Source organism: Oreochromis aureus, linkage group 20 (genome assembly GCF_013358895.1).
Source record: "Oreochromis aureus strain Israel breed Guangdong linkage group 20, ZZ_aureus, whole genome shotgun sequence".
Taxonomy (NCBI): Eukaryota; Metazoa; Chordata; class Actinopteri; order Cichliformes; family Cichlidae; genus Oreochromis; species Oreochromis aureus.
In genome coordinates, this window is record NC_052961.1 from 9,797,702 (window position 1) to 9,820,214 (window position 22,513).

Here is a 22,513-nt window from a genome sequence, read left to right on the forward strand (position 1 = left end):
ATGCCCACGTCTCCCAAAGAATTCACACCTGTATTCATGTAAACTCGGCCACACCCACCTTGATTAAGACCCTGAAACCTGTGAGCCTAACGGTGAATACAGGGACAGTCAACGACTCTTAGGACCGCCTTGAATCCCAGTGGAGGTTAAATACCTGGCTCTCTCCAGCAGACTTTAGATCTGGACTCCAGTTTTCTTCACTTGCTGTTCCTCTGCAGGCTGATTTAGCTGAACTCAAGAAGATTTTTGAAGCTCTCAACACAAGATTAGGTGAATACTGGGCCAACCATCGCAGGACTATGAACTCTCCTCACTGGACTCCTCACTGGACTCCTCACTGGTCTCCTCACTGGACTCCTGGGGGACTGGAGCCCTCCATGAACTCATATCTGAATCCAAACCTCCACCAAGATGTGGGAATGAACACACAGGAGCTGGCTGTGACCGTTCCTAAGCCTGTGCACGTAAAGAAGGGGATGTTTTCTGAGCTGCACAGTAAAGTTTCAGAAGCTGGCATCCCGGTCACTGCAACACATTTTGACCTGCAGCGGGAAATGCTCTGGATGGGAAACTACACGGTAAGAGCCAAAATGATGTTTCAGCAGAGTTTGTTTCTTCTACATTCACCTTAAACGTTGCACTCTGTAATATTTTATATTTGTGCTCTTCTCTTAGGGTCATGTACAATCCTTCCTTGGACCTACAATGGCACACTACTCTTCTTTCCAAGTGCACGCAACTGATGCCATCAGACACATGCAGAGTTTGGACACAGGCGTGCTGTTCCTTTCTAAATGCAACCTCGGATGTTACACTCGTGGAGGCCTGGTCATGTTTGATTATCGGTAAGTCTTACATTGATTGTTGATGACCTGAAGTTGTGAAATTTTTCCTTATGTTATTGAATTAATGGCCATTTTTGGTGCTTTGCAGGATGGAAGAAGGAGCTGATATGCGCAGTCTCCTCATGACTGATAACATGCTGCTCATGGGGGGATTACAAAACTATGTGGTTGAAGTTGACTTGAATACACTTCAAGAAACTCAAAAGGTAAGACACCAGGCTCATGTTTATCAAAATCCACAACTATCTATGCTTACAACACTGGCACATCACAGACCGGACTTCACAGCGGGTGTCTGACTGTCTGCTGTCTCGATTGTCCTTCCAGTTCACAGTGGAGGCACCTGGAGTGACAATAATGCGTCAAACCAATCGTTTCTTCTTCTTCGGGCACCCTTCTGGCAAAGTAAGTATCACCTGATTGCATCAGTTTGATGAGGTTTGGTTTATATCTCTCTAACACTGACCCTCTGTTGGTAACAGGTGACCCTTCGAGACTTGCGTACCTTTAGGACACAAAAGTTTGATGCATTTCCTGGCGGCCTGTCAGACTTTGATGTTCATGGAAACCTTTTGGCTGTGAGTGGGTTCTCCAGCCGAGGGCCGAATGAACGTTTCCTCATGGTGTATGACCTCCGCATGATGCGAGCTGCAACCCCCCTTTGGGTGCATGTGGATCCCTGCTTCGTGCGCTTCATTCCTACCTACACGTCACGGCTCGCAATCATCTCACAGACAGGTATGAAGCTGGCTTCAGGATTCTTTAGTCCAGTTTTGTGTAGCATAGTCTTACTGTTTTTAGTATGTTTGGTCAATAAATTTGACACACAACTTCTTTGTCTGCTTTGTGGCTTTGCTATAACTGCCTGCATTCTGTGTCTTTTTCCAGGTGAGTGTCAATTCTGTGAGCCCACTGGCCTCGCCAACATGGCGGATATTTTCCACGTCAACACAAATGGCCAGTTTCTCACAAGTTTTGAGGTCTCATCCAGCAAACAAGCCTTAGCCTTTGGAGATTCGGGGGGATGTGTGTGTCTCTGGTCCGATACTCGGGACGTTATGTTTAACGTCTATTCCAGAGAGCCCTGCGTTGTGGACGCACTGCCTCAGCTGACCTGGAATCATAACCTGCAGCACTGCTCTCCCATCCCCACTGTCCAGGCTACACCCAGCTCAAGGTAACACAATCACTAATGAGACTGTAGAGTTTGCATTAGAGCATTCATAAATATTGTTGTCAGATCCAATAAAAGTTTGTAAGATAATGTTGAGTCTTCCCCAGTTGATATAAATTGTTTGCTCAATATTTTAAAAGCAGTTCTCAAAACGAGAGTCTCATGTAGTTCCCATTAAAGGTTTCCATCTAAAACATGTTTCTTTTCAACAGATGGGCTCCTGGGATGGAGCCAGAAATCCCACAAACTATTGAAACTGTTGGCTTCAACAGTTATGTGGAAAATCCTTACGCCTGCCCCTGTAACCAGGTATGTAAGAAACTTGTTGCTGTTTTAAACTGTCACTTTTACAATATTGTAATAAATTTACAAAAAAGTTGAACCCATCTCCACGTGGTGTATTTTAAGTTTTTTCCGTTTGTTGTTTGCAGGTCCCTGCCAACGAAGAAGGGACACCTGGTCATGGTTATTACAACCACGTCCCTGAATCTCCAACACAGAGTGATGAAGAGCCGCTCCTTCACACTGTTCCAGACAAGTACAGAAAGGTTGGACTTGCTGTGTTTCCCCCTGGTGTTCATAGAGATACAGTTAATTATAAGATGTAACAATAAGATTGCTACAAGCTTTGATTTCCAAAACATGTGATGAAGATGTGTTTGTTGTGCTTCAGGTGACAATTAAATACTCTAAATGTGGACGGGAAGATTTTGACTTCAAACATTACAACAGGACGTTGTTTGCTGGCCTGGAGCCGCAGATTCCCAACGCCTACTGTAACTGCATGATCCAGGTAAGAAGCTGAAGATTCACAATGTGTTTGGTACGTTTTATTGTTAATATGAGACAATTTGTAAAACTTTCTATGTGGCTTTTATGTTTGCATCTTAGGTGTTATACTTCCTGGAGCCAGTTCGCTGCCTTGTTCAGAATCATTCGTGCCACAAGGAGTTTTGTTTAGCTTGTGAACTCGGCTTCCTCTTCCACATGTTGGATTTGTCACAAGGAGATCCATGTCAGGTAGGTTTCTTCCTTTTTTTTAGCCACAAGCAAATTTTCAATCTGTTGGGGATTGCAAGGCTCTTACATTGAAATCTCATTTTGTTGTAACTGCCCAAAATAACCTCCAATGTCTTCTTCCTTAAGGCCAGCAACTTCCTCAGAGCACTTCGAAACATCCCTGAAGCCAAAGAGATGGGCCTGATCCTCTCAAACTGTGAGGAGACAACGGGAACAGTCGAGCTAGGTCGCTTAATCCAGAGATGGAATCACTTCATCCTCTACCAGCTCTTCCAGGAGACACAGGAGCAGGAGGATCCACGGGCCTACAGGACACCCAGGAGCAGGTAAAACACTTCGTTGTTGACCTGCAGTCTTACTGGACACTGTCCCAGTCTTATCATTAAGTTTGTTTATAAATGCAGAGTTTTCCTTCTGGTTTCTGAAACTGTGATTTGTGTTTGTGTTGCAGTTCTCTGGGCTCCTCTGGCGACTCTGTCATTAGAGAGCTGTTTTGTTCTGAAGTTGAGAACCGCAGCCTGTGTCTCTGTGGCATAGAAACAGTCCACTCCTCCCTCATGTCGCTGTTCAACATGCATTACCCCGACTCTCAAGGTGAGTCTGAGAGCACTGAGAGCTGTGACTGTGAATTACTCTGTCTTTGAAGCTTGAACTATTAATGATTACATAACGGTTTGAATGAATTTAGTTTTTGAATGAGCAGAGGGAAATATCTGCTTGACTTGATGTATACACTGATATTCATTTTACTTTGACACTTCAGGAAAAAGAATGAAGGAGCATGACTTTGCTGAGATCCTGAAGAAAAGCATCTGCCTGCAGCAGAGATCTCACACATGGTGTGAAAACTGTGACAAGTATCACCCCACAGTGAGTTACAGCTTTCATTCACTCATAATGACAAATCATTTATGGTTGATTGTTACCTGTTGTGCAGGGTAATCATTTCTTTGTGTTACACTGTAGGTGCAGACACGCAACATTCGACGTCTCCCAGATGTTTTGGTGATAAACTGTGAGGTGAACAGCAGCAAAGAGGCCGAATTCTGGAAGGTTCAGGCCGAGGTAAGCGACTGATTCACTGTGTTTAAATACAGTTAAAAGAAACAATGAAACTCATGATTTAGCTGTTCATTATTTACATGATTGTCCATGTTTCTGTTTTTATAGTATGCCTTCAACAAATCCATGCAGAAGACAGATCAGGATCAGCGTCACGTGTGGATCCCCGCCACTCTCAAGATGTCCCTCAGCAAAGTCAGAGACTGGAGATCAGCAGCTGGCCTGAGGGCGAGGAGGTGAGGACTTTAGATTTTCAGCTGATCTTTGCACTTGAAGAAATAATTTGATTAACTTATCAATACCAAGTTAAAATTTGAATTAAAAATAATCCATATTTGCAGGAACAATATTTTTTAAAACATTATTACGCTAATCTGAAGCATTTCTGATTTTGAACTATAGGTTGGTTTTAGTGCTTTTGTTTCTGTAACACATGAATTTGCCAACTTTTGTGAAATGAAAGTTTATCTTACCTTTTCTCTGTTACTAGTTAAGTGCTGCTGAAGAGGCGGAGGGAGCTTCTCTGTATGACTTGGTGGTCACGGTGCCACACATCCTGGACTCTGGCACGGGTGGTAATCTGGTCGCACACATCAAAGTGGGTGAGACTTACCATCAAAGAAAAGAGGTGAGTGACGCATAGATGAGAAAAGTTTGACATCTGATGACTACAAAAAGTTTAATTTTTAACATTCAAAATGATTTTATTATTTCAGGGAGTCTCTCGCCAGCAGTGGTACCTCTTCAATGACTTCCTCATTGAGCCGATTGAGAAGGTAAGGATCCTAGATAAGATTCCTGCTTGTTTATTCATGCTAACTTTAATGTGTGCAGTCATTTAAAAATGTTTCTCCTTTTGTTTTCAGAGTGAGGCTGCACAGTTTGATGTGAGCTGGAAAGTGCCAGCCATCCTGTGTTACGCCAAGAGAAACTACCACACCAAATACAACCTCCGCAGCAAGTGTCAGCACAATCAGTCTGAAGTCAAATCTGACTTATATCGGACTCAGAAGCAGAAGAAGACAGACGCCACTTTCATCCCACTGACAGTCAGTGAGATGCCGCGGGCTGGTGACCTGGTGGGGCTGGACGCTGAGTTTGTAAAGCTCAGTGAGGTAAGTCTGGCTATGACACCATCATTAATTATAATATAGGATTAAAATATATTTAAATATTCCTTGTACATATTTTCAGTAGTTCAGCTAATCTGACTAATGCATTTAAAACAAATTTGACCCCTGAATGTAATGCGTCTGCAGGAGGAAGCAGTGCTGCACAGCGACGGCACCAAATCGACCATTACGCCCAGTCAGATGTCTGTGGCCAGGATCACCTGTGTGAGGGGTCAGGGACCAACGAGGGGTCCCTTCATCGATGACTACATCTCCACTCAGGAGCAGGTGAGAAGCTGCAGAGAGAAAAGACCACGATGACCTAAAAGAATGAATATATAATGTTTAAAGGATCCACCTGCTAACTTGTCAATTTGTTCTTCCAGGTGGTCGACTATTTGACAAAATACTCTGGAATCGAACCTGGAGACCTGGATGCCACAGTATCCTCTAAGCACGTGACCACGCTGAAGTCGACCTACCTGAAGCTCACGCTTCCTCATCGACTCAGGAGTTCGCCCGTCGGCCACGGCCTGCAGAATGACTTTCGTGTCATTAATTTAGTGGTACGTTATTTCTCCAGTTTTAAATTTCAAATTAGTTCAAAAAGTTTAAAGATGTGATTTTTTTTTTAGATGTGCTGTAATTTTAATGTTTTTTATTTTCTGTTTCTTAAGGTTCCCAAAGATCAAGTTATCGACACTGTCCACCTCTTCCGATTGCCCTACAAGAGGATGATTTCCCTGAAATTCCTTGCTTGGTATTTTCTTGGTAAGTTAGTAGAAATAAAAAAACAAAAAACAAAATCAAATCCAAATAATCCAAATATGAGTCTGTAATCGAATTAAATCACATTATTACTGTGAGAGGGATTAGAAGGTAATTATGTAAACTAGATAATCCGCTCATATTACCGTCAGTATTAAGTTAAGTATTCAGTATTAAGTCAGTAGAGTTCATGATGTTTTAGTTGTCATCAAACCCATCTTGGAATTAAATCTAAACAATAAAGTATTTAGAGGCTTTTTTTGAGTTCATGCACTAAAGCGTGCACGTGTTAATTCCTCATATCCACACTGCAATCTGAAGCTGAACACTTTCATTTTAATCATTCCTGACCTTTTTCATGTCCACAGGCCTCAACATCCAGGGAGAAACCCACGACAGCACGGAGGACTCATGCACGGCCCTGAAGCTTTACAGGAAGTACCTGGAGCTGTATCAGGAAGGAGGGAATCATTACGTGACGAAGGTGCTCTCACTGAAGTCACGACAAAGGCTTCCAGCTGAACTGGAAAGTCCCGGATTTGGATGCGAGATAGTCCGTCTGAGTGAACTGAATGCACTCTCCTTCCATCCACAGGTGCTGCTGTGCTTCCTCTGTGATGGGACTGTGAGCAACACCATGACCTGAAGATGCTCGGGCTGCTTATTCTGTATCATATTTTATAGTTATTTGCTTTGAGTCAGTGACTCAGTTGTTTTTATCATATCTAAATGTAAGCTTTTTATATCAGAGAGGTTTACAGGGGGGAAAGTGATCATTCAAAATGTGAATTTGAAGCATTTTTTTTTTTTTAAAGAAAAAGACAAAATTGTTGCATGTAAATGAAGTCATCCTGAGCACTGTAAAATGTTTGTTGTTTGATACCAGGAAGTGGAGAATGTGTATGAATCCATGAAAATCTTGATTAAAACAGATTCCAACCACAATGAAATTTTTTTCACCAGCTTCTGTGAAATCTGTTGCACTGTTCATGTTCCAGCTAACTTTTTGTAGCTTTCTTAGAATTCAGATCGATTTTGAATTTTTCAAAAGCTGTTATTTCTCTTCTGTAAATGACACATTTAACATGTTTGAAAAAAAATGTCCTCAACATTTCAGCCCGAGATCTTTAAAATCCCCTAACTAGTAAGGACTGTGCTTCAAGTCCAGCATTTACAGCCACCACCTTTGAAAAGTAGTAACTATACTTTAGTAGACGTGTTTCATTTAATAAATCTTTAAGTCACGTTTGAAAGATTTTTTGATATAATGGTGCCCTCTGCTGGATAATCTGCACACTCTTACCGTTTCCACACAATTGTTTTTAAAGGTTTATGACATTATTTTCATTGTTTTTCAGCTTGTTTTGTTTCGGGAACCATAAAATGAAATTGTTTGAGCTCCTTGTCTGGTCTTACCAACAACTCTACAAGTAAAACCGAACATACAGTTAGTAATGATGCAGGAGATATGTTAAAAAGCTACACAACACAGTGGATTAGAATTTATTCAATATTAATTTCTAGTATCAGCTGATGTTTGCTGGAGCCACAGCTGTAAAAGCTGCTGGTCATGATATCGGTTTGCTTATCTGCTGAGAGGGAAACATGAAGATGAAACCAGGAGATGTCCTGAATCATCAGAGCTGAACTGGTGATGGAGAAACAGGTTTACCTTTTAGGTGACATGAATGAGTTGAAGGGAAGTTACGAACTGTTTCTGAGAGACAAATAACACCAGGATCCTTTTCTAAGTAGCTGACAGCTGGTAACTGTGCAGGGGTGGGTCTAGCAAAGTTTTGTCAGGGGGCCAGGTAGGGCATTAACAGGGAAAGGGGGGCACAAAGAAATACTTTTCTTTCTTATTCTCATTTAAAATGTCTGGCTGTTATTAAATAATTATCTGAAGCTTACAACCAAAGTTTTTATCTGACGTAAAATGAATATAAATCATACATATACCAACAAGACAGTGTACATCACTGTCACAACAGCGTTTGTTTTCATTCAAAGGCTTTATGGCTTTAATATCTGGGGAGCCGCTCTTTAGTCAAAATGCCCGGGCCGTTTTTTTTGTCCGAGTCCAGCCCTGGGCACGACACGCAGTGGATTAATCTGAGAAGGTGCATTAAAAAATAAATGGCCGCGCCATAAGTGCACATCACAAATCAGCTCGCATAGACACATTAGTTGTGCCTCTTCTTAATGACGGTATCTTAGCTAACAACTCCAGCTATCAGATTAAACTTGTAATTGGCTAAAAATAACTTAGCCTACTGGTAAGAGGGACGTTGTTAGCTTTCCACATTCCGACACTTCAAAAGCTTCAGGAGCAATGTTCCCTCTAAGCTGCGCACGTGCGCAATTGCGCACTGCTGGCAAGGTCTCTGCGCACAGAAAATCTGCATTGCGCACAAAAAAAATCTAACCTGAATTGAAATTAAAATTAAAACTTTAACAATTCTGTTTTGCAGTGTTAGTCAGTAAGTTACTGGCTGCTCCTGTATGGGATTAGAACGATGCAGAGGTGGGTAGTAACGAGCTACATTTACTCCGTTACATTTACTTGAGTAAGTTTTTGAAAAAATGTACTTTTAAGTACCTTTTTGCACGATACTTTTACTTTTACTTGAGTACATTTGTGAAGAAGAAAGCGGTACTTTCACTCCGCTACATTTGCAAAATTCGACTTGTTACTTTTTTTAAATAATTAATTTCACACATTAATACTACTAATATAAACTAGAAAGTGCATTTTCTGAAGAAACTGCAGTGTGAATGCTTGAATCTGAATGTATGCACTGAAATGAATTAATTGCTGAATTTTAAGTTAAAAATGTTGAATGAGCTGGAAAATACAGAGTTTTAACCTGAAAACAAAAGTGCAGAACTTTTGAAAGCTGATGTTCACACAGAAGAAGTTGGAAAATAGCTGAAAAGTTTTTAAATTAAAATTAGAAAACCTAAGAAATGAGAAAAGAACATTTAGAGTCAGAAAACATCTGAATGAATATTAAAAGTTCATATTCTTTGAATCACTGAATGACTAAAATCTGATCCCTCCACTTGGATCCACACAGTTTAAAAACTTTACATCTCTGAGCTTTGAAAGACATGCTGTTGGAAAGAGAACAACGATGGCTTCGTTTTGAGGGTAAAATGATAGCTGTAGAGCAAACACTGTGGACACAGCAGCAGTTGAAAGAGAAGTGTTTAAGATGAATCTTGGCACAGTGAGAGACAGAGCTCGTTAGGCAGGCAGGTGTGAGCCTGGTTGCTATAGTGACTGCACCCAATGGCTCCATACACACGCACACAGACATGCACCTCACGTTTGCTGCTTAAAATGAACAGAAAAGTCAGGCCCAAACAAATCGTTCCCAAATGAAAAGTATAGGTCCTATTGACAAAATTCTTTCACCGTGAGCGACAGCAATGTCTAGTCTACCGAATTCTCAGTTTTCATGCCTGTGGAGTTTATTATATGGACGTGGTGACAGTGGAAAGACAGCCTGTACTTCTGATTTTCAAACGAACCTTCTGAGCCATTTTAACATTAGAGTCTATGGAAGAGTTGGAGGAGGAGGCTGTGCATTGGTGACATTTATGAAAGAACCATAACACCTAGGACAATAGTAAACACATTGGGTGAAAGAGGACAGCGATGGCTACGTTTTGAGGGTAAAATCATACCTGTACAGCAAACACCGCGGACACAGCAGCAGTTTTAAAAAAGATTTTAAGATTAATTTTTTTGCTCCTCTCACTCTAGCAGTTGAGCTGTCTCACTCTAGCCCCAACATTCCGTCCCATACACACCCATTATAAACTCTGAAACGGCTGAAAATCATCATGAAACTTAAACTGGAACTGAAGAAAAGTATAATAGATATTGAAAAGATGAATACAAGTTGAATAGTTAAATGTCTTGTCTTCATTTTAAAGTTTGAATGGTGGCTCTATGTCAATGTATATGGAAGTAGTAAGAGTTTAAAAATGAGTAAGTTGAATGAGGATTTGAAGGGTCTCCCCATTGAAATACATGGGAAATTTTGTTGAAAAAGTTGAATAAAATTAAAAATATAAATGTTAAAAATGAGAAAAGTAGAAGCAGTCATGTCCTAAAGAAGAGGAATCTAACGGTGTTTGAATGGTTTTTCTAAGTTGAACGGTTTTGAAGGAGTTAGATGCCAAAAACGTCGGAATATGAAATAATAATAATAAAGACTAGAAAGTGCATTTTCTGAAGAAACTGCAGTGTGAATGCTTGAATCTGAATGTATGCACTGAAATGAATTAATTGCTGAATTTTAAGTTAAAAATAAAAATGTTGAATGAGCTGGAAAATACAGAGTTTTTAACCTGAAAACAAAAGTGCAGAACTTTTGAAAGCTGATGTTCACACAGAAGAAGTTGGAAAATAGCTGAAAAGTTTTTAAATTAAAATTTGGAAAAACCTAAGAAATGAGAACAGAAAATTTAGAGTCAGAAAACATCTGAATGAATATTAAAAGTTCATATTCTTTGAATCACTGAATGACTAAAGTGTAATCCCTCCACTTGGAACCACACACTTTTAAAGGTTTACATCTCTGAGCTTTGAAAGACATGCTGTTGGAAAGAGAAGAACGATGGCTTCGTTTTGAGGGTAAAATGATGGCTGTAGACCAAACACTGTGGACACAGCAGCAGTTGAAAGAGAAGTGTTTAAGATGAATCTTGGCACAGTGAGAGACAGAGCTCGTTAGGCAGGCAGGTGTGAGCCTGGTTGCTATAGTAACTGCACCCAATGGCTCAGTACACACGCACACAGACATGCACCTCACTTTTGCTGCTTAAAATGAACAGAAAAGTCAGGTCGAAACAAATTGCTCCCAAATGAAAAGTACAGGTCCTATTGACGAAATTCTTTCACCGTGAGCTGCAGCAATGTCCAGTCTACCTAATTCTCAGTTTTCATGCCTGTGGAGTTTATTATATGGACGTGGTGACAGTGTAAAAACACCATGCTCTTCTGATTTTCAAACGAACCTTCTGAGCCATTTTAACATTAGAGTCTATGGAGGAGTTGGAGGAGGAGGCTGTGCTTTGGTGACATTTATGAAAGAACCATAACACCTAGTACAATAGTAAACACATTGGATGAAAGAGGACAGCGATGGCTACGTTTTGAGGGTAAAATCATACCTGTAGAGCAAACGCTGCGGACACAGCAGCAGTTTTAAAAATATTTTAAGATTAATTTTTTGCTCCTCTCACTCTGGCAGTTGAGCTGTCTCACTCTAGCCCCAACATTCCGTCCCATACACACCCCATTATAAACTCTGAAACGGCTGAAAAATCATCATGAAACTTAAACTGGAACTGAAGAAAAAGTATAACAGATATTGAAAAGATAAATACAAGTTGAATAGTTGAATGTCTTGTCTTCATTTTAAAGTTTGAATGGTGGCTCTATGTCAACGTATATGGAAGTAATAAGAGTTTAAAAAATGAGTAAGTTGAAGGAGGATTTGAAGGGTCTCCCAATTGAAATACATGGGAAATTTTGTTGAAAAAGTTGAATAATTTTAAAAATATAAATGTTATAAATGAGAAAAATAGAAGCAGTCATGTCCAAAAGAAGAGGAATCTAATGGTGTTTGAATGGTTTTTCTAAGTTGAACGGTTTTGAAGGAGATAGATGCCAAAAACGCGACGGAATATGATATAATAACTAGAAAGTGCATTTTCTGAAGAAACTGCAGTGTGAATGCTTGAATCTGAATATATGCGCTGAAATGAATTAATTGCTGAATTTTAAGTTAAAAATGTTGAATGAGATGAAAAATACAGAAATTTTCACCTGAAAACAAAAAGCTGAACTGCTAAAAAGCTGCCATCCACAGAGAAGAAGTTAGAAAACAGCTGAAAATGTTTTAAATGTAAATTAGAAAAACCTAAAAATGAGAAAAGACTATTTAGAGTCAGAAAACATCTGAATGAATATTAAAAGTTCATATTCTTTGAATCACTGAATGACTAAAATACGGTCCCTTCACTTGGATCCACACAGTTTTAAAGGTTTACATCTCTGAGCTTTGAAAGACACGCTGTTGGAAAGAGAAGAACGATGGCTTCATTTTGAGGGTAAAATGATGGCTGTAGAGCAAACACTGTGGACACAGCAGCTGTTGAAAGAGAAGTGTTCAAGATGAATCTTGGCAGAGTGAGAGAGAGCTCGTTAGGCAGGCAGGTGTGAGCCTGGTTGCTATAGTGACTGAGCCAGGGGCTCCATACACACGCACACACAGACATGCACCTCACTTTTGCTGCTTAAAATGAACAGAAAAGTCAGCCCCAAACAAATCCTTCCCAAATGAAAAGTACATGTCGTATTGACAAAATTCTTTCACCGTGAGCGGCAGCAATGTCTAGTCTACCTAATTCTCAGTTTTCATGCCTGTGGAGTTTATTATATGGACGTGGTGACAGTGTAAAGACAGCCTGCTCTTCTGATTTTCAAAGGAACTTTCTGAGCCACTTTAACATTGGAGTCTATGGAGGAGTTGGAGGAGGAGGCTGTGCTTTGGTGACATTTATGAAAGAACCATAACACCTAGTACAATAGTAAACACATTGGATGAAAGAGGACAGCGATGGCTACGTTTTGAGGGTAAAATCATACCTGTAGATCAAACGCTGTGGACACAGCAGCAGTTTTAAAAAAGATTCTAACATTAATTTTTTCGCTCCTCTCACTCTAGCAGTTCAGCTGTCTCACTCTAGCCCCAACATTCCGTCCCATACACACCCATTATAAACTCTGAAACGGCTGAAAAAACATCATGAAACTTAAACTGGAACTGAAGAAAAAGTATAACAGATATTGCAAAGATAAATACAAGTTGAATAGTTGAATGTCTTGTCTTCGTTTTAAAGTTTGAATGGTAGCTCTATGTCAACGTATGTTGAAGTAGATACAGTTTAAAGAGGAGTGAGTTGAATGAGAATTTGAAGGGTCTCTCCATTGAAATACATGGGAAATTTTTGTTGAAAAAAGTTGAATAAAATTAAAAATATAAATGTTATAATTGAGAAAAATAGAAGCAGTCATGTCCTAAAGAAGAGGAATCTAATGGTGTTTGAATGGTTTTTCTAAGTTGAACGGTTTTGAAGGAGATAGAGTACAAAAAACGTACGGAATCTATAATAATAAAATAGAACTAGAAAGTGCATTTTCTGAAGAAACTGCAGTGTGAATGCTTGAATCTGAATATATGCACTGAAAAGAATTAATTGCTGAATTTTAAGTTAAAATGTTGAATGAGATGAAAAATACAGAAATTTTCACCTGAAAACAAAAGTGCTGAACTGCTAAAAGCTGACAAGCACAGAGAAGAAGTTGGAAAATAGCTAAAATGTTTTAAATGTAAATTAGAAAAACCTAAAAAATGAGAAAAGACTATTTAGAGTCAGAAAACATCTGAATGAATATTAAAAGTTCATATTCTTTGAATCACTGAATGACTAAAATATGATCACTCCACTTGGATCCACACAGTTTTAAAGGTTTACATCTCTGAGCTTTGAAAGACACGCTGTTGGAAAGAGAAGAACGATGGCTTCATTTTGAGGGTAAAATGATGGCTGTAGGGCAAATACTGTGGACACAGCAGCTGTTGAAAGAGAAGTGTTCAAGATGAATCTTGGCAGAGTGAGAGAGAGCTCGTTAGGCAGGCAGGTGTGAGCCTGGTTGCTATAGTGACTGAGCCAGGGCTCCATACACACGCACACAGACATGCACCTCACTTTTGCTGCTTAAAATGAACAGAAAAGTCAGGCCGAAACAAATCGCTCCCAAATGAAAAGTACAGGTCCTATTGACGAAATTCCTTCACCGTGAGCGGCAGCAATGTCCAGTCTACCTAATTCTCAGTTTTCATGCCTGTGGAGTTTATTATATGGACGTGGTGACAGTGTAAAACACCATGCTCTTCTGATTTTCAAACGAACCTTCTGAGCCTTTTTAACATTAGAGTCTATGGAGGAGTTGGAGGAGGAGGCTGTGCTTTGGTGACATTTATGAAAGAACCATAACACCTAGTACAATAGTAAACACATTGGATGAAAGAGGACAGCGATGGCTACGTTTTGAGGGTAAAATCATACCTGTAGACCAAAACACCGTGGACACAGCAGCAGTTTTAAAAAATATTTTCAGATTAATTTTTTCGCTCCTCTCACTCTAGCAGTTGAGCCTTCTCACTCTAGCCCCAACATTCCGTCCCATACACACCCATTATAAACGCTGAAACGGCTGAAAAACATCATGAAACTTAAACTGGAACTGAAGAAAAGTATAACAGATATTGAAAAGATAAATACAAGTTGAATAGTTGAATGTCTTGTCTTCGTTTTAAAGTTTGAATGGTGGCTCTATGTCAACCTATGTTGAAGTAGATACAGTTTGAAAATGAGTAAGTTGAATGAGGATTTGAAGGGTCTCCCCATTGAAATACATGGGAAATTTTTGTTGAAAAAGTTGAATAAAATTAAAAATATAAATGTTAAAAATGAGAAAAATAGAAGCAGTCATGTCCAAAAGAAGAGGAATCTAACGGTGTTTGAATGGTTTTTCTAAGTTGAACGGTTTTGAAGGAGATACAGTACAAAAACGTCACGGAATATATAATAAAATATAATAATAACTAGAAAGTGCATTTTCTGAAGAAACTGCAGTGTGAATGCTTGAATCTGAATATATGCGCTGAAATGAATTAATTGCTGAATTTTAAGTTAAAATGTTGAATGAGATGAAAAATACAGAAATTTGCACCTGAAAACAAAAAGCTGAACTGCTAAAAGCTGACATCCACAGAGAAGAAGTTAGAAAACAGCTGAAAATGTTTTAAATGTAAATTAGAAAAACCTAAAAAAAATGAGAAAAGACTATTTAGAGTCAGAAAACATCTGAATGAATATTAAAAGTTCATATTCTTTGAATCACTGAATGACTAAAATATGGTCCCTCCACTTGGATCCACACAGTTTTAAAGGTTTACATCTCTGAGCTTTGAAAGACACGCTGTTGGAAAGAGAAGAACGATGGCTTCATTTTGAGGGTAAAATGATGGCTGTAGAGCAAACACTGTGGACACAGCAGCTGTTGAAAGAGAAGTGTTCAAGATGAATCTTGGCAGAGTGAGAGAGAGCTCGTTAGGCAGGCAGGTGTGAGCCTGGTTGCTATAGTGACTGAGCCAGGGCTCCCACACACACACACAGACATGCACCTCACTTTTGCTGCTTAAAATGAACAGAAAAGTCAGCCCCAAACAAATCCTTCCCAAATGAAAAGTACAGGTCCTATTGACAAAATTCTTTCACCGTGAGCGGCAGCAATGTCTAGTCTACCTAATTCTCAGTTTTCATGCCTGTGGAGTTTATTATATGGACGTGGTGACAGTGTAAAGACAGCCTGCTCTTCTGATTTTCAAAGGAACTTTCTGAGCCACTTTAACATTGGAGTCTATGGAGGAGTTGAGAGGAGGAGGCTGTGCTTTGGTGACATTTATGAAAGAACCATAACACCTAGTACAATAGTAAACACATTGGATGAAAGAGGACAGCGATGGCTACGTTTTGAGGGTAAAATCATACCTGTAGATCAAACGCTGTGGACACAGCAGCAATTTTAAAAAGATTTTAAGATTAATTTTTTCGCTCCTCTCACTCTAGCAGTTCAGCTGTCTCACTCTAGCCCCAACATTCCGTCCCATACACACCCATTATAAACTCTGAAACGGGTGAAAAAACATCATGAAACTTAAACTGGAACTGAAGAAAAAGTATAACAGATATTGCAAAGATAAATACAAGTTGAATAGTTGAATGTCTTGTCTTCGTTTTAAAGTTTGAATGGTAGCTCTATGTCAACGTATGTTGAAGTAGATACAGTTTAAAGAGGAGTGAGTTGAATGAGAATTTGAAGGGTCTCTCCATTGAAATACATGGGAAATTTTTGTTGAAAAAGTTGAATAAAATTAAAAATATAAATGTTATAAATGAGAAAAATAGAAGCAGTCATGTCCTAAAGAAGAGGAATCTAATGGTGTTTGAATGGTTTTCTAAGTTGAACGGTTTTGAAGGAGATAGACTACAAAAACGTCACGGAATATATAATAAAATATAATAATAATAATAATAACTAGAAAAATTTGCATTTCCTGCGAAAATGCTGTGTGGAGAAACTTAGCGCTGAAGTTGCCTGCTGAAAATGACTGAAAAAGATGAAAAGCTGCAAAAATTGTATGGCAGTAAAGAAACTGAAAAATTATGCTGAAAACAAGTGAAAAAACAGAAACTTTTGCTGAAAAGAGGTGAAAAGGCAAAGATTCTGCTTCAAAGGGGCACAGAAGTTCAAATTTCTACTGAAAAGAGGTGAAATGGTTTCCTCTGAAATGAGCAGAAGATACTGAGATTTGTATTGATAAGAGGTGAAAGGCTGAAAATTCTGCTTAAAATAGGTGAATCAGCAGAATTTCTACTGAAAAGAGGTAAAGAAGTAGAAAGTTGCACTGAAAACAGGTGAATCAGCAGAATGTCTGCTGAAAAAAGAGATTTCTGTTGAAAACACCTGAAAAAGCTGGGATTTGTGCTGAAAAGGGGTGAAAACACTCACAATTCTGCTGAAACGGGGTGAAGAAGAGGTGTTGGGCTGTTGAGAAGAGTTAAATAAGTTGAACTGATATGTTTGAGTACAAATACTATGATTTGGCAATAATACTGCGTTTTAGCACAACTCCTGAGATTTGATTGAAATACTATGATTTAGAAGAAATATTATGACTTTGTACAAATACAATGTTTTGGCACAAATACTATGATTTGGCACAAATACTATTATTTACCACAAAGTACAAGGTTTCTGCAAAATACTATGATTTTGCAGAAATACTATGCATTAGTAGTAATACTATAACATCACAGATATATGATGATTTTGCAGACATTCTGGTTTTACACAAATACTATAATGTGGCAGTATACTATGTTTTAGCACAAATACTATGATTTGCTATAAATACTATGATTTGGCAAATGTACTATATTCAGCAGATATACTATAACAAAACAGAAAGTCTATGACTTAGTAGTAATGCTATAACATAATAGATATACTATGATTTTGCAGACAGTCTATTTTTTTGCACAACTAGCACAATATGGCAGAAATACTATGATTTGGCACAAGTACTATGATTTAGTACAAATAAATACGATGATTTGGCAATAATACTGGGTTTTAGCACAACTACTGAGATTTGGGTGAAATACTATGACTTCATTACAAATACAATGTTTTGGTTCAAATAATATGATTTGCAAAAAATTCTACGATTTCGCTCAAATACTATGAAATTGCAGAAATACTATGATTTTTTAGGAATACTATGATTTTGTAGAATTACTATGCCTTAGTAGTAATACTATAGCATAGCAGATATACTGTGATTTTGCAGACATAGTATGTTTTTGCACAAATACTACGATTTTGCTCAAATACTATGAAATTGCAGTAACACTATGATTTTGAAGGAATTCTATGATTTGTTAGAAATACTATGCATTAGTAGTAATACTATAACATCACAGATATATGATGATTTTGCAGACATTCTGGTTTTACACAAATACTATAATGTGGCAGTATACTATGTGTTAGCACAAATAATATGATTTGCTATAAATACTATGATTTGGCACATATACTATATTCAGCAGAGATACTATAACAAAACAGAAAGTCTACGACTTAGTAGTAATACTATAACATAATAGATATACTATGATTTTGCAGACAGTCTATGTTTTTGCACAACTAGCACAATGTAGCTGAAATACTGTGATTTGGCACAACTACTATGATTTAATACAAATACTCTTATTGGCAGAAATACTATGCTGTTTAGTAGTAATACTATAACATAACAGATATACTGTGATTTTGCAGACATAGTATATTTTTTCACAAATACTACGATTTCGTTTCAAATACTATGAAATTGCAGTAATACTATGATTTTGAAGAAATGCTATGATTTGGTAGAAATGCTATGGCATAGTAGTAATACTATAACATAACAGAAAATTTAATTGGACACAAATACTCTAATTTGGCACAAATACCATGATTTGGCAAAAATATACCATGATTTGGCACAAATACGATGATATGGCAGAAATACTATGATTGGGTACAAATACTATGAATAGGCACAAATACTATGATTTAGCAGAAATACTATGTTTTAACATAACTAATATCTTTTGACAGAAATTTCTGCTAAAGGTACTAGTTCTGCTTTTAGCAGAAATACTGTAAAATACTATGATTCGGGATAAATACTATGATTTGGGAGATATACTGTAATCAGCACATATACTATAACATGACAGAAATTCCTCCACTTATTAGTAATACTATAGCTTAACAGAAATGTTATGTTTTGGCAAAAAACCATGATTTGGCAAAATACTATGATTTAGCAGAAATACTATGATTGAGCAGAAGTGCTAAGATGTAGTAGAAGTACTTTGATTTAACAGAAATACTATTATGGAGTAGTAATACTTTCTGCAATCAGAGGTACTGCTTCTGTCTGCTTCATCAGGCTGTGTACTTGTATGTATTTCTGCCATGGGCGTTAACAAGAATCTGAGGTCCCAGATTAGACAAACTGCTAACATCATAAAACTTTGCAGAATTGTAATAAATTAGCAATATAAATTACAGGTCTGTGATAGTGTATAAATTTGTAGTGAAAAAAACCATGTGGACCAAGGTGGAATTGAACCCACGACCTTTGGGCTGCAGACCCGTGTCATTACCAAATGCGCCACCGGCAAAGAGAGCCAGAGTCTGGAAAACAGGGAGATGAGCAGTCAGAATTAGATCGCGGTGAGAGGCGTAAAGCGCCGTTTTCTGGAGTTACAAAAATGTCGTGTAACTCAAAAACTAGGTGGGATAGAAGCACAATTCCTTTACTGGGTGAATCAGCAGAATTTCATGAACTTTGACTGCGATAGCTCTTTTGTACCTCCGTCACGGAGATATGACGAGAGAAGAAACGGCTTCATTTTAAGAGTTTGAAAACAAACGTAATTTATGGCTCAAGAGTTTGAAAACAAACGTAATTTATGGCTCAACAGTAAGATGACAGTAAATACTGCTCCAACCGTGAGTGTCAGCAGTGTCTGAAGATGAATTGGCACAAGCCTCTCATCTTAACTTTGCTTTATTAAAATTATTGTGGCATGCAGATGAATCTTGCAAAGAAACTCACAGGAGAGATTGAGCCTGTATTTCCACCCCAAGCTGGTAGGGGGAGTTTTTATTGAACATACTTGCTTGTGCCACAATGTGCTTCAAGGGTCAATAACAGCATAACAGAACTCACTTATGGTACTGCATTCTTCCTATAAAACAATAACTGTCAGTGACTTTGTACCGTAGTATAAACACAACATTCAAGACAACAGTTAAAAGTAACGTAACCATAAACAATGAAACAAGAACATCTAAAATGCAGCACATGTCCCAAGGCATGATGGGAGAGAACTAGCTGTTCCCCAACACGCCACATTATTTATGATTTATGATTTGGCAGAAACACTGGGACTTGGTATAAATACTATGATTTACATGAAATACTTTGACTTAGCAGAAATTCTGTAATCTAGCAAAAAGCACTTCAGCATAGCAGAAATTCTATGATTGAGCAGAATTACTAGGATTTAGCACAAACACTATGATTTGTCTAAAAAACCCTTTATTTTGCAGTTATATTGTGATTATGACAGAAATACTATGCTTTGGAACAAATACCAAGATTTGGCAGAAATACTATGAGCAGTAATAATACAACATAGCAGAAATACTGTTATTTTGTGGAAATACTATGCTTTTGGCACAAATACCATGATTTGGCCAAAATACTATGATTTAGCAGAAATACTAAGATGTAGTAGAAGTACTTTGATTTAACAGAAATACTATTACGTAGGAGTAATACTTTAACATGGGAGAAATATTGATACAGACACACAAACATACACATAAACAGAGCCTAAAGGGAACAGTGGCTGTTAAGAGTCTGGGCTTGGTATATCTAGGTCAGTTAAATTAGCTGCACCTGCTGTAATCAGCCCTTACACACACAGACACAGAGAGAGGTATAAGTTTTCTGCAGTGTATTTCTTACATTCACATTCAGGATTCCCCTCGAACCTCCTGGTCTCAAGGCAGCTACTCATCTCACTGAGCCAAACTCATTCTCACAAAAAAAGAGGTAGATAGACTGACAATTGTGCTGAAATTATCAGAAGCTGCTGAGAACTGTGCTGATAAGAGGCAAAAAGGATGAAAATTTTGCAGAAAAGAGGTGAATCAGCAGAATTTCTGCAGAAAAGAGGCAAAGAAGCAGAACGTTGCACTGAAAGAGGTGAATCAGCAGAGTTTCTGCTGAAAAGAGGTTTTTTTTTCTGAAAACCGCCAAAAAAGCTGGAATTTGTGCTGAAAAGGTGTGAAAAAAATGAAAATTTTGCTGAAAAGGGGTGAAGAAGCTAAAGTATACCAAATCAAAGTATTTGTGCCAAAACATGGTATTTCTGCCATATTGTGGTATTTATGCCCACAAAAGTTACTACATTACAACATGAATACGGATTAAAGATGAAAGAAACTGGCAACAAATTCCTCCACTACAAACCAGTCTGATACCACTTCTTTGCAGTGTTCACGTTTACTAAGGCACTACCCAAAAGGCGCCACAAGAGGGCACTCCAACACAACAGATGACCTATGTACACTGATGCACTTAGTAACAGTCAGCCTCCTACTTAGCCACTACGTAATACAGCGATATTACAGTGTACAAATTCACATAAATTTGAACAAACAAACAAAGCAGGAACAAGCCCAAAACAATCAAATAACTGGGCTGCCATAGCTATCGCTAACTAGCACATACGCTAAAGGTAACTAAAACCAATACACACAAGTAGCAGGGTAAACATCTTAAGCATGGAACATTAACTCACGTTTATGTGACACACACCATCCCCAACAAATATAGGATGGGCTATTTGCTCCCCTTCCCAGCAGCTCTCTCCTCAATCGTTAGCCCAGGAAACGAAGGAAGACCATCTAGCTCAGAAGTCCCATGAATTCCCTCACTGCTCAGAGGCTGCTGGGTAATGTAGCTCACACTAACACAGGTTTTTCTACAAGCACAAATACTATAACATAGCAGAAATACTGTGTTTTTTGTTGAAATACTATGCTTTAGGACAAATACTATGATTTGGCAGAAATACTATGTTTTAGGACATATACTATGATTTGGCTCAAATACTATGATATAGCAGCAATACTATGTTTTGGTACAAATGCTGCGCTTTAGGCACAAATATTATGATTTGGCAGACACTATGATTTAGCAGAGATAATATGATTTGGCAGAAATACTAAACTTTGGCACAAATACTATAATTGAGTGCAAGTACTTTAAGATAACAGAAATACTGTGATTTAGCAGAAATAAAATGTTTTTGCAGAAACACTGTAATTTCACTCAAATACTTTGAAATAGCCGTAATACTATGATTTGGCAGAACATAACAGAAATTCTACGACTTAGTAGTAATACTATAACATAACAGAAATATTAATTGGGCACAAATACTATAATTTGGCACAAGTACCATGTTTTGGCAAAATCCCATAATTTGGCACAAATACTATGATTTGGCAGACACTATGATTGCTTAGCAGAGATAATATCATTTGGCAGAAATACTAAACTTTGGCACAAATACAATAATTGAGTACTTTAAGATGAGAGAAATACTATGATTTAGCAGAAATACAATGTTTTTGCAGAAACACTGTAATTTCACTCAAATACTATGAAATAGCAGTAATACTATGATTTGGCAGAAATACTATGTTTCAGTACAAATACTATGACAAAGCAGAAATACTATGACTTAGAAGTAATACTATAACAAAAAGGATTCCTCAAAATACTATGAAATTGCAGTAATTCTATGATTTGGCAGAAATACTGTTCTTCATTACAAATACAATGCTTTGATACAAATACTATATTTTGATTTGAATACTATGATTTGGCACGAGTAGTATGATTTAGTACAAATACTACGAATTGGCAGAAATACTGTGACTCAGTAGTAATACTATAACATAACAGATATACTATGATTTTGCAGACAGTCTATGTTTTTGCACAACTAGCACAATATGGCAGAAATACTATGATTTGGCACAAGTACTATGATTTAGTACAAATACTCTTATTGGCACAAATACTATGTTTCAGTACAAATACTACGATTTGGCAGTAATACTGGGTTTTAGCACAACTACTGAGATTTGGGTGAAATACTATGATTTAGAAGAAATACTATGACTTCGTACAAATACAATGTTTTGGTTCAAATAATATGATTTGCAAAAATACTATGATTTGGTA

At 37.9% G+C, this 22,513-nt stretch overlaps 1 pseudogene; it reads left to right on the forward strand.

Moving 5' to 3' along the window:
• Positions 1-22,513, forward strand: part of LOC120435211 — a 117,801-nt pseudogene continuing 95,288 nt past the window's right edge.